This window comes from Ambystoma mexicanum, chromosome 1p (genome assembly GCF_040938575.1).
Source record: "Ambystoma mexicanum isolate Mex_15411 chromosome 1p, UKY_AmexF1_1, whole genome shotgun sequence".
NCBI lineage: Eukaryota > Metazoa > Chordata > Amphibia > Caudata > Ambystomatidae > Ambystoma > Ambystoma mexicanum.
This window is the reverse complement of record NC_090921.1, coordinates 469,416,621-469,429,125: the sequence shown is the minus strand read 5'-3', so window position 1 is coordinate 469,429,125 and position 12,505 is coordinate 469,416,621. Positions and strand designations below refer to the sequence as shown.

At 47.1% G+C, this 12,505-nt stretch overlaps 1 protein-coding gene and 1 pseudogene across 3 annotated transcripts in view; both read right to left on the bottom strand.

Annotated features, from left to right (window-relative positions):
- Positions 1–12,505, bottom strand: part of UPF1 (UPF1 RNA helicase and ATPase) — a 1,138,135-nt gene that overhangs the window by 273,550 nt on the left and 852,080 nt on the right. The window lies entirely within an intron of this gene.
- LOC138520300 (large ribosomal subunit protein uL15-like) lies at positions 10,937–11,471 on the bottom strand (annotated as a pseudogene).

The following is a 12,505-nucleotide window of genomic DNA, read 5'->3' as shown; positions in this document are numbered from 1 at the left end:
GACGACCAGCAGGCAGATCTCCTGGAATGGAGAAACCAAAAATTGATGAGCGCGCAAGATTATCTTGGTGCTATGAACCGTTGAAGGGCTTGCACGATGACAACGCCTACAGCTCACTGACCCTGCGTGCAGAGGTGTGGGCCACCCACAGTACCCTCTTCAGTGTTACCAGCAGGATGTCCATCGAGGCCATCGGCTCAAAGGGCTTGCAGTGAGAGGCCATCCTAAACTGGATGCAGCCTATGAACCAAAGGAAAAGGCCTGGACAACCATTTAAGGTGGGCCTTACCCACTTTTTTGTATTTTGCAAGGAACTTTGGGTTGGTCACCCTAAGTTATCTGGGGAACCCAGACGTGGACCCCATGCTCACTGTGCTAAGAGCACAGCTCCACCTCACTGATGAGGCCAGACTATGCCGAAACATGTGTCTGGGGTTGCTGTTGGCACTCTTGTTCAAAGGAGGTTTGCCAGGCATTTTGGTGCTGGACTACCCTTGTGGGTGGGACGAAGGCCGATATGCAAATGGTTATTCCTCCGTTGCGAAAAGTACAGTGAGCAAAATGCGATGGCTCCGACTCTCAAAGTAAAATAAAAAAAAAGGTTATAATGCCATGTTCTTTCTAGAGAGGGGCGCCTACTACCTTTTTTTGTATTTAAGCACTGTGATGGCTGCTAGAAAACGTGTTCTGGGGAATTCATGTAGACCCAATGGCCTCCAAATAGGTGCGGCAGGTATCCACCTGAACGCCAGCACGAGCCAGCTGTGCAGAAAATGCCAGCACGTTGTCCAGGGAGCAGAAGATGGGGTCCAGCCGCAAGCCCAGTGGCAAAACCTAGATTGAGACCAAGTTCGGGGTGGGGGTGGGACAGAAAACAGTGGGTGTGGGGGCAGGACAGACTAACTGGTCCTAGTACATTTAGGTCATGCATACGTACAGACTGAGGTCCAGAGACAGGGAGTGGGGGTAAACAAACTCAGGTCAAGCAGGGCACTGGGTTAGGTGCAGAGAGGTTGCCCCACTCAAGAATGTTGAGTGCAGCGGCCGGGAGGCAACCGCAACAGATTGGCGGGACAGGCTGTGACATGTAGGCTCTAGAGGTGAACCAGGCAACCTGTTAGAAAAAACTGAACAGCGTTAGAGAGGAGAAGGAGGGTGGAAAGAAAAGAAAGGTGGTTAGCAGGGGAGAGGGGGAGAGAGAAGGAGGTAGAGAAAAGGAAGGTCCAGCTCATTTCTATGCTATTGACACTTTGTTGAAGACCATAGAGCACAAGTCTGGAACTGACCCAAGGTGGCTACCCAGCCTGTCAAAGACAAGAGACGTCATGGTGTAAAGGGGAAGAGGCACCCGAAAGTCTTTCCACCAGAGTAGGTCCGGCTTCCATTCGAGACTAATGGGGATCTTTTTTGATTGAGGTTCTCTCTCATGCACCCAGGAATAAGCTAAATATAACTGAAATAGTCTCATCGTGAGGCGAGCCAGGGGAAGCGTCAGAATTGATGTTGCCATAAGACCCAATAGGTGTTGAATCCACCACACAGAGGTGATCTTCCGCACTAGAAAGTCTAATACAACATGCATTACTTCCCTTAATAGCATTTCTCATGATTGTATCTGCTTAGATTCACATGCTGTGTATATAGTCCGACATCAAGTGGTAACAGCAGAGTATTACATACTGTCTTTCTTTCGAAGATCGAAAGGGGACGTCAACATGGGCGTGCCTGTGACACTATACCTAACGCGACATGTAGTGTACCCAAAATCCCTCATGCGTCGAGGTACCGCTAATTGTATTTTTTCTGCCATGAGAGAGCCTCATGACTATCCCGAGTGAGTACATAAAAGAGAGAGAAAGTAGTAAGACGTCCATGTTCCTTCCACTGAGCAGGGAGGAAGGGGGGCGCATGTGAATCTAAGTAGATACAATCATCAGAAATGCTATTATGGCAAGTAATGCATGTTAATCGGTTTAGAAATCACATGCTGTGCATAGACTAGCAAGCAGTGCCCGAAGTTGGAGGTGGGTTGTGAGAAGGAACAGTAGTGAAAAGATATCTTAGTACTGCTTGTCCCACCTCAGAATCAGACCTAGAATGAGTGTCTAGGCAATAGTGTTTTGTAAAGGTGTGTACAGAACTTCAGGTTGCTGCTTTGCAAAGCAACTCTAGGGGAACATTTGCAATGAAGACTATGGAAGCACCAGTGCCTCGAGTAGAGTGTGCTCTAGACTTGAAGGGCAGTTCTCTCTTACTAAGAGAGAAACAGAGTGTGATGCAATTGACAATCCACCTTGAGATGGCTGATCCCCTTCTCTATCAGCTGTCACTAAAACGTAACACTGGATAGTCTTTTAGTGGTCTAGTTCTTTCCTGGTAAAACTAGACTGCCCTGCGCACATCTAATGCGTGTAGGCTTCTTTCGGCCATGTTAATGGGGTTCTGGAAGAAAGTAGGCAGTTCTATTGATTGGTTCACATGGAACTTGGAAATAAATTTAGCCGCAAATCGAGGGTGAGTGCGCAGAACCATCTTATCTCTGAACTGTAACAAAAGGGTCTAGAACCGAAAGGGCCTGTAGTTCACTAACCCTCACTATAGAAGTGATAGCCACTAGGAAGGCTGTCTTATAGGTAAGATCCTTGAGACTTGCCTTATGCATAGGCTCAAAGGGAGATCCCATAAGTCTAGTCAGTAACACATAGGTCCCATCCGGGAGCCAGGTTAGAAATGGGGGGGGGGTAATCCTTTTAACCCCTTCCATGAAAACCTTAATAACTGGTATTTTCCACCACAACACCTTCTGTTGTGACGTAGTGTAGGCTGAGAGAGCAGCTAAGTGAACTTTCAGGGAATTAAAAACCAGGCCCGAGTCTAGTGAGTGAGTCAGGTACAATACAATGAGTAGGAGAGCAGTCAATGGGATTGACTCCCTTGGCATTGCCCCAGATAAAGCGCATCCATTTACTCGAGTGCAATATCGGTGTTAGGTTTCTTCTCCTCCCTAATTATGTCCATGCATCTCTGAGGAAGTTGTAGGTGCCCGAACTCTAGAACCTCAGGAGCCAGGCCGCTAAGTTCAGGGTTTGCGGGCATGGGTGAAGTGTTTGCCCCTTGTCCAGAGATAACATGTTGTATGGGCAAGGTAGTTTAATTGGAGGAGTTGGGGACATCTACATCAGATGAGAAAACCAGGGTTGGCAGGCCCACATGGTCACCACTATCTTGGTGACTGGTTCCTGGTGCACAATCATCTTATTGAGTAGGTGTGTCCGGGGGGGGGGGGGTGGAATGTCAAACAGGGGGGGCAGGGAAGCTTACATTTCCCTGACCAGGTTATCCAGAGACCGTTCCCCTTGATCGGTTCTGGGGGTTACCTGGAGGTGTAATATTCGCATTGAGCAGTCAACAGAGTTGCAAACAAGTTGATCTCTGGGTAGCCCCATTGTGCGAAAACGTTGAGGACTGACTTTGTGTAGTTGCCATTCGTACTCTATGGGCATTGGGAAGTCTCTGCTGAGCACGTCCGCAAGAAGATAGAGTTCCCCTGGATTGTGTTGGGACAACAGGAAAATCCTGTGTTTGAGAGCCCATTTCCAAATATTCTGGGACAGCTTGGATAGCCCTGGAGAGTGTGTGCCCCCTTGCTTGTTCAGGTAGTACATGGCCGTGGTGCTGTATGTGAGGATCAGGACTGTCTTTCCCTGTAGCTGTGTCTGAAAGACTTTCAGTGCTTTGAATACGGCTAATAGCTCCAACAGATTTATGTGGTTGGATGCTACTTCTGGAGACCACACGCGGTGCGCCATCTGCTGAAGCAGGTGAGCCCCCCCCTCCACCCTGTGAGAGATGCATCTGTGACGAGAGTGGCTTCTACTGTGGGGGTGGTGAAGGCCTTTCCCCTTCAAGAGGTTTTCCCTCCACCACCACTGCAGAGAGCGAGAACTGGCGAGACAACCACTAGTTCGTCCCACTGTCCGCTGGCCTGACACCACTGGCTGTTGAGCCCCTCTTGCATGGGACGCATGCGCAGATGCACATAAGGAACTAAGTAAATGCAGGACGCCATTATTGCTAACAGTTGCATGGCTTTGCGTACCGTCACCTCCCGACCAGTTACATACTGAGGGATCTGAAACAGCATGTTTTGAACCCTATCGTTGGAGGGGAAGACAAGGCCATCTTCTCTCTGAATCGGAGCCTCTAGAAACTGTTTGACGTGACTGGGGTGTAGGCTGGGTTTCTTCTCATTGAATGAGAATCCCAGGCTGAATAAAAGGTCGAGTGTTCGACAGGCATTTTCCACAGGAATCCCCTGTTATGAGCCAGTCATCAAGGTAAGGGTAAACCGGAACAGATTCTCTGTGCAGGTGCGCTGCTGCCACTGCCAGTACCTTCGTAAACACTCTTGGTGCTGCGGCAATGCCGAATGGGGGGTACTTTGAACTGATGGTGCTTGTCCTCTATCATGAACCTTAAGTATTTTCTGTGTGCTGGCAACATTGAAATATGAAACTAAGCATTTTTCATGTCCAATGTTGCCATGTAATCTCCCTGCATCAGCAGAGGGATTACCTCCTGCAACTTGACCATACAAAACTTTTGAGGTTTGACAAATTTGTTCACTGGGCACAAGTTTAGCACAGGGGGCATGGTGAGATCCTTTTTGGGTACAAGTACGTAACTTAATAAATACCATTGTTTACCTGTAAAAGAGTGACGACTTTTATGGCGGCCTTTTCCTGCAGGATCTCGACCTCTTGCAGCAGGATGCGTAGGTGTTTCGGTGTCCTGCGTCTTGATTTCGGCAGTCTGAATTGAAGTGGTTGGCAAAACTTGTGGGCAACAGTCTCGAGTACCCACTGGTCTGTTATCCCCTCCCATGCATGAAGGAATGATGTTAGGCGCCCCGACTGGGGAGGCATGGAAAGGGACACAGATCTGAGGGTAATTTCTGACCCGAGGCCGGGGAGCCTCTGGAGGTGGAATTACGGCCCCACGTCGTCGTCCTCTAGGTGGATACGTGGTGGTGTTAGATCCTTTTCCTGAGGACTGGTTGTGAGAGCGAGATTGCCCACGAAAGGAACGACGAGAGCCGCCCCCTCACTGTTGGGAAGGTCTTTGGGTAATCTGGTTCAAGGTCTTGAGTCTCCTGTTCCTTCTTAGCTGTTTCAAGTGCCTCATCAACGGCCTTGCCGAACAAGTTGGTCTCCTCAATAGACGGGTTTATTAAGGACACCCGGGTTTCAGGCTTAAACCCAGAGTTCCACAACCAGGCGTGTCGTTTTATTAGGGTACCCTGGGCTAATGTCCTGCCTGCTGTTTCAGCAGCGTTGGAAGTATTTTAAAGTTCTCTTAGACTGCACAGTACCTTTAGGTTGAAGAAAAGTACAGCAAATGGCTTCTGTTCCTGTGCAGCTCTGCAGATCCTGGTGTTCCTGGGCCTCAGTCGTGGGGACAAGAGGGAGGACTTCTGGGGACTCCTGCACTTCAACCGGCAATCTTCAAACAAGTGGCACTTCGGTGTTTCAGCTCCTCGCGTCTAGCGCAAACCGCAACACCACGGTTCCTGGATGTCGAGATGGGGTTTCCTTGCATTTGGGGTCCAGCACTCTGTTGAGGTGGCTCAGGCTCAGTCAGTCCTGCAGTCCAGAGGATCTTTATGGAGCTCTTGGCCAACTTAAAAGCAACGCACACGCTCTGGTGTTCCGCTCCCTGGCTATTTGGTTCCTGCAGGAACTGGAGTGGAATTTCAACCAGCTCCAAGAGGAAGTCCAGGTGGCTTACTTTGGAGTTGATTGGTCCCACCAACTCAAGGGGAGAAGTCGTCCTTGCAGGGCTTCTCCAGTTGAAACGAAATTTGAGTTTCCACACAGAAGCAGGGCTTCACGAGGCAAACCAACGGTCCAGGAGTGGCAGCAGTCCTCTTCAAGTAGTTCTTCGGACTCCTTCGTCGAGTGGTCGACTCAGCCTTTCAAGCCAAAAAGTCTCGCCTTTTAAGTAGGTTTCTCCCATTTATTCCAGCCTAGCTGTCAGTCATCAAGCAGGGTGGCTGTACTTGCCTGACAGCCAGCCGGCCAATCACCTAAGAGTGCATTCCTCTCTCCTAGGAGACTAAGCACAGGGAGTTTCAAGCACCTCCCTCGCTTCCTGCCCCCGCCAGACACCCTGGAGCCAGAGGCGAGCTTCACTCGTGAATCACACCAAAAGCAAAACAAAACAAAGGGACCAAACCTGGTTTGGCGCGCAGAGTAAATCTCAAGAAGGACCTTTCCAAGAAGAAATGGCAAAAAAAGACGACCAGGGCCATTTTGACAAAAATAGCACCCTTTGGTGCTTTATTGCAGCTGCGACTGCAGCCTGCGGTAAAAGCATACCACGGTAGTTAAAAGTAAACCACTGCCACCAGCCATTCATTGAGGAAAGTATAACAAACATGTTACATGAGAGGCTAGACAAAGGGGATACTAAGTAACCCCTCCAGCACCCTATTGTAAGATTGTGTGCTGTGTCTAGTAAGTTACAAATATAAGTAAAGTCAATTTCACTTTACTGCTCTTAGAAACAGTAGTTTATCCAAGAGAAGGTATTTAAACCTTTTGGGAAATCTGAAAGACTTCCCTGTGCCACTGCACTGAAGGTGCTGTTTGACAATGCAAAAGATGATGCCTATGTAGTTTGTCACTCTACAACCAAAAGAAACAGTTCAAAATCACATTAAAATACATGAGAGAGTGAGAAAAAGGGTCTCACTCTCCAGGTGAAAAAAATCAAGTCCTCAAAATCTGGCAAAGTTGCTGGGGGTCTCTAAGGTAGAGAGGAATTAGCACATTTGAGAATTTTCCCCAACACAGCTGCTGCACCTAGACATGTAAACACTCTGACAAGCCTGTCATACAGGATACGTGTGGATTCCCTCTGCTCTGAAGTGCTGTTAGGAAAGATTTTATTTTTGAGACCTTTTTCTCCCTAGTTTCCTATGGGTGGTCATTCTTTTTGGTCTGTATTTATCCCTTCATGACACTTTGAAGGAAAGAAAGTAAATCCTTCAGCTTCACTTCCCTTTTGTTCATGGGTATAGGTAAACTGATCAGTCCTTCAGACCATCAGTACTGTGAAACTAGGTTTCTCTTTTTAATTCTAGTACTTTTTTTTGCATTGCACACAGCACCTTACAGTGCAGTGCAATGGGAATACATTTGTATCACCCTAGCTTTTTACACATAGGATTTTAGGTTACTTTTTTTATGTGCCCAAAGAGAAGCTGATGGCAGCAGTTACATTTTTCCCTTTTTTGCATTATTTTTCGTGTGCACATTCTCGTTTACTGTGTATAGCAACTCTACGTGGCTAGTGCCGTAAAAAGGCTGTGCCAAGAGATTTCTGCTTGTTCGCAGGCCATGTTGTAGTTTGACCTTCCTGCCATATCATTTTTTATTTTATTTATTTGTTACACGCCCAGACCCACGGGTGTCACGGTGAGGTTACAATACAGCTTAAAAATTAATACATCGTTACATTGATTACATTACATTTTAGAAAGGCAGGTGCAGAATAACAGTGTGCAAATATTCACTAACAGGGTGCTTCAATACGGAGGCCTGACTTGGGTGCTAATATTGGTTAAATAACCAAGTGTTTAGCAGTTTCTTGTAGGTTATGAAAGAGGATTCTTTTTTGATATTGATTAGGTAGGGTGTTCCAGTGTTTGGGGGCTAGAGCGGTGAAGCTGATACCCCCTGCTCTAGTGGATTTGAAGCGGGGAGGAGCCAGAAGGAGTTTGTCGTTAGATCTTAGTGATCTATCATCTTTAGGGTGAAGGGTGTTGCTGAGATAGATGGGACCTTTTCCAGCCAGGCATTTCAGGTAATATCAGGTAAGGAAAGAACGTATGTGGTAGCCGGTCTAGAAAGTTAAACAGTAAAAAACTGAAATGGGCCACAGAACGGAAGGATAGCAGAGGATTTGGGGGTTGGGGCTTGTCAATGTGCAATTTACTGGTCAACTATCATTAGAAAGGGCAGTCTGGGTACACAAGCATGGTTTGTAGCAGTGCCCTTCGATCGGGAGGTGGGCTCAAGTGGTGTTTGAAAGATTGATAACTAGTGTATGCTGCGGGTTTAGTGAGGCGTACTGAACGGAGCAGAAGATCTGTGTGCGCGCGAGAAGGGAGGAAATTGTCAATAACTTTTCAGCCTAATTTACAATGATTAGCCAGCAGTAATGCATTCTGTTTTTCAACGGTTTCATAAATATATTCAACCTTGTAAAAGATATGTTGTCTTGGACCACAATACAATTTAAATTGAATAAACAGTTTGACCCATCAAACCATAACGTCTGTAGCACTACAGAGTTAAAGATCAAAATTCAGAAGTGCTCCAGATATCAAAACAAATTAAAGGCTCTCCGCTTAGATATACGAAAAACAAATGATTCCAAGAGGTGTGGCAACATTAAAAACTCGAATGGGCCAACTAGCTGTTTCATATTGCTTTGTTTAGCACTTAGGAGTCAAAGAATGAGCTAAACTTATTATTCACAGATTTACATTACATTGATTACATGGCATAAGACACGCTACAATAAAATTACTTCATGCACATAAAACATGTTCTGCAATGTTGGACTAAAATCACAAACTCAAACGGTCAAAGTTATAACCAGGTTACTTACCATAGTGACCACCTTACTCCTAGTCCATAGTCCCCTTTCCTCCATACTTATGGGATATTCCTCTGTCCTGTGGGACGGGACCGGAGCACTTTGTAAAAATCATCACATTTTTCAAAAATGTGTGCTTCCTCTCTTTTTACACGGGGTACCGCACGCGGCTGTAACCCCCACCCCTCTTAGCTCCGCCCAGCGCATCGCCCATCAGTCCTTTTCTATCGCAGGTCAGAGACCCTTAAGCAATAATAAGGAACCTTATTAGAGGGGACGGCGGGCAAGTGTATGGAGGAAAGGGGACAATGGACTGGGAGTAAGGTGGTGAGTAACCTGGTTATACTCCTACATCCCGTCCCCTTTCCTCCATACTTATGGGAGATTACCAAGCACTCCTCACAGGAACTACGGGTGGATGGAAACCCCCTTACTGAAAAAAGGTTTTTCAGCACAGCCTGCCCAAACTTAGCATCAGATATGGAGCTCAAGTCCAAGGAGTAATGTTTACAAAAAGCCAGTGGGGAGGTCCAAGTAGCCGCTTTTGCAATGGTCTCCCAGGGGACATACTTTTGAAAGGCAACAGCAGCTGCCTTTCCCCGTACCAGATGTGCATGAATCCCTTTAGGAGGCGGTAGACCCTGAATAGTCTAAGACTCCGTAATACAGGCAACAATCCATCTGGAGATAGACACTTTGGAGGCCTGCTTGCCTTGCAGGTTACCAAAGGTTAACAAAAGTTGAGAAGAACTAAGTTCAGAAGTTCTGTCCAGATAGAACAAGAGCTCTTCTAACATCCAGGAAATGCAAAACCCTCTGAGCTTCCGAAGCCGGGTCTGAAAAGAAGACAGGCAGCGAGATTGACTGATTGTGATGGTTGAGCTAAAACATGGCGCTGATGCGCAGTGCATTCTGGGGGAACTCAGAGCCATGATGGATATTTATCCATGCCTCAGTGGAAAGCTACACTTGCTTTGCGAAACAACATGTTTTCAACGTTATTGCTGATGGGCTTGGAATGCAGGCATTCCCAGCCAAGGACACGGCGCTGTGAAAGCTAAGATCCGCAGGTGCCGGCTGGTACCTGACAGCGAAGTTTGTTTTGGGTTTGCTCGGCCTGTGCCAAGGTTTTGAGATGAGTTATGGAATTGTTTCCCGGGGCGTTTAGGAGAGAGAAGTGCTTTGCTCCTTGGGGTTACTGTCGGTTGATTCAGCTGGCAACTAACGGTCACCCATCAATGCGCAAGCGCATTGCCAGAAGGTTCGAGAAGTTGCCACCCCTTGTTGAGGAGGGCATATATGCGGAAGCCCTCAACGGTCAAGGGAGAGAAGCACAAAGACTTCAGTCGGAGGGGGGACGCTTCGGTCCGACACTCCTGTGGGTTGTTGTGCTCTTGGCCTGGCTGTTATCGGGGTCTTTCAGCCGCTTCTGGCCAGATGAAGTTCCATTAAGCTACGCCCACGGTGATGTATTTCTTTCTTTGACTTCTTTATGTTTTCTGTGATCTATGCCCATGTGAGTTGTACGAGTTATTTCCAGGTACCTGTAAGCTTTGAATAAATAGCCGTAAAGAGCTGATTATCTTCTAAAGTGTGCGTGGCTGTGAATTATTGTGTCTGTTTTTGGGTTGAAGTATTTGCTCTATAATTGCACTGGTGATTTATGGTAGTTCCGTGCACTTTTCAGAGGAGAGCAATACACTGATTTAGATGGAAATCGGAAACCACCTTTGGTAGGAAAGAAGGATTTGTCCTAAGGACAACCTTATCTAAGGACAACCTTATCCTTGTGGAAAACTAAGAAGGGTTGCTCCACCGACAAAGCTTGGAGATCACTCACTCGCCTTGCCGAGGTAACGGCGACCAAGAAAGCCACCTTCCAAGAAAGGTTCTTAAGATCTACCGTAGTCATTGGTTCGAAAGGCTTATGGTACAAGGCTGTAAGAACCACGTTCAGATGCCACGACGGTTGCGGTTTGCGAACAGGAGGGAAAAAACACATAAGACCCGCAAAGTGTCGTTTAATCACTGGGTGTTAGGGAGAATCCTATGCAGTTCCCTTGGGGACCACTGCAAAAAGATTAAGACTACAGGAGTAAGCAGTAAACCCAATTGGTAGCAGCCTGTACCACCCAGATTTACCTGGTAGCTGTGGCTGAGCAGTCAGACTTCTCTCAAGAAGAGTAGGGCAGTATATAGAGTATACACAATAGGGCTAAAAACAGAGCAAACAAACACTGACCAGAGCTTTGTTGTTTTTTGTTTTTTTCCTTTCATTTTGTACAGAAAGTCTTTATTAAGATCTACTGGGAGTAGGCAGCTTTTAAGTCATGAGTACACAAGCTCCCCCAACACCTTTGATCTTCTCCTCTGCTCTCCTGCTGAAGAACTTTGCTTTGACAATCACAGGCGGTTTGGGTATTTTTGCCTTCCCCAGGACTTTGTAATAACCCGAATGAACCACATCAATAATGGGTGCTGGGCCTTCAGGGTTCTTCGCGTAGTTCAGCCAGGTCTGCTCACTAACAAGGGTCCAGTTTATCCAGGTTGATTGTTGGACAGAAGTGCATGTTCTTCTTCAGGTGGAAATGTCTCATACCAACTTTCCCGAAATAACCTGGATGATATTTGTCGAAGTTGATTCTGTGGTGATGCATTCCACCAGCATTTCCACGGCCTCCAGGGTGCTTTGTTTGCGCCAATGCGGCCATGTCCATGGCTGACGTGTCCTCTGAGCTTCCTGGCCTTTCTTGTTCTGGCTGGCATCTTAACGGCTCGAAGGGAAAGAGCCTGACCAGAGCTTTGTTAAAAAGTTTATTTAAAACACACTTTAGGCAATATACTAGCACTCTAAATCAAAAGCAAGTTAAAACACAGCCAGGTAAAGTATACACACCTCCCTTGATAACTATTAGACAAGTCAGAGTTAAAACACCACGATTTGTTAAAACAGATATGAGCGCGTAACCTAGATGGCACTCCAATTGTTAAATGAAAGGGAGAGAAAAAGGCAGAGCATATAAATAAAACCGGTCCCAACACTTTTAGGAGTTCTCAAGCAAGGGAAAAAAGGCAGTAGACACTGTAGAGCCAAAGTTCATAGGCCAAGCCCACTTTAAATGGAGCAAAGCGAAATGTGCCCAGGATAACACGGTTTAAAATGCACTAAAAGTCTTTGCAGAATGTTCAAAAGAGGTTGAGGCGATTCAAGAAGAAAGTTAGAAGGTTTGGGGCCAATCGAGTTGGCAAGCCAAGTATTTAAGGGTCACCTTGGGCAAACCAAAGAAAGGGAGGTCAGGCAGGACACAGCACCTTAAAGAGAGGAAGCTCCAACGGCGGCAGTTGTTCCTGGCAGTGGTTGCAGTTCATTGTTTCGACCAGGGGAAGAGTATCTCGTCGAGGAGGAAACGTGGAGTGGATGCACTGCACAGGGATGAAACCAGCTGCGGAGTTCGTCAGTAAAAGGTGCGTTCCTTTTTATTCGCGGTCAAAGTGGTGAAGCTTGGCTATCCGGCCGCCGGGGTGCTTGGCACGGGCGATTCGACCAAGAGACGTCTTTGGAAGGCGAAAAGGGGCGAACTGGTTGGTCCCACCAGCTCAGAGGAAGAAGACTCGTCCAGTAGAAGATCTCTTGTCGTTGGGAAAGTGGCGAGTTCGTTGCGGCAGGGCTTCACCGGTGGTGTCGTCGTTGCAGATGGTGCAGCTTCTTCCCTCTTCAGATTCTTAGGTCCTCTGGCGACTTCTGAAGTTCCAGTCCCAAAGGCCCTGCTTTTATGCAGAAAACCCCCATTCAACAGCCTAGCTGTCACTCACACATGCTAAGTGGTGATCCGGGCGGCTC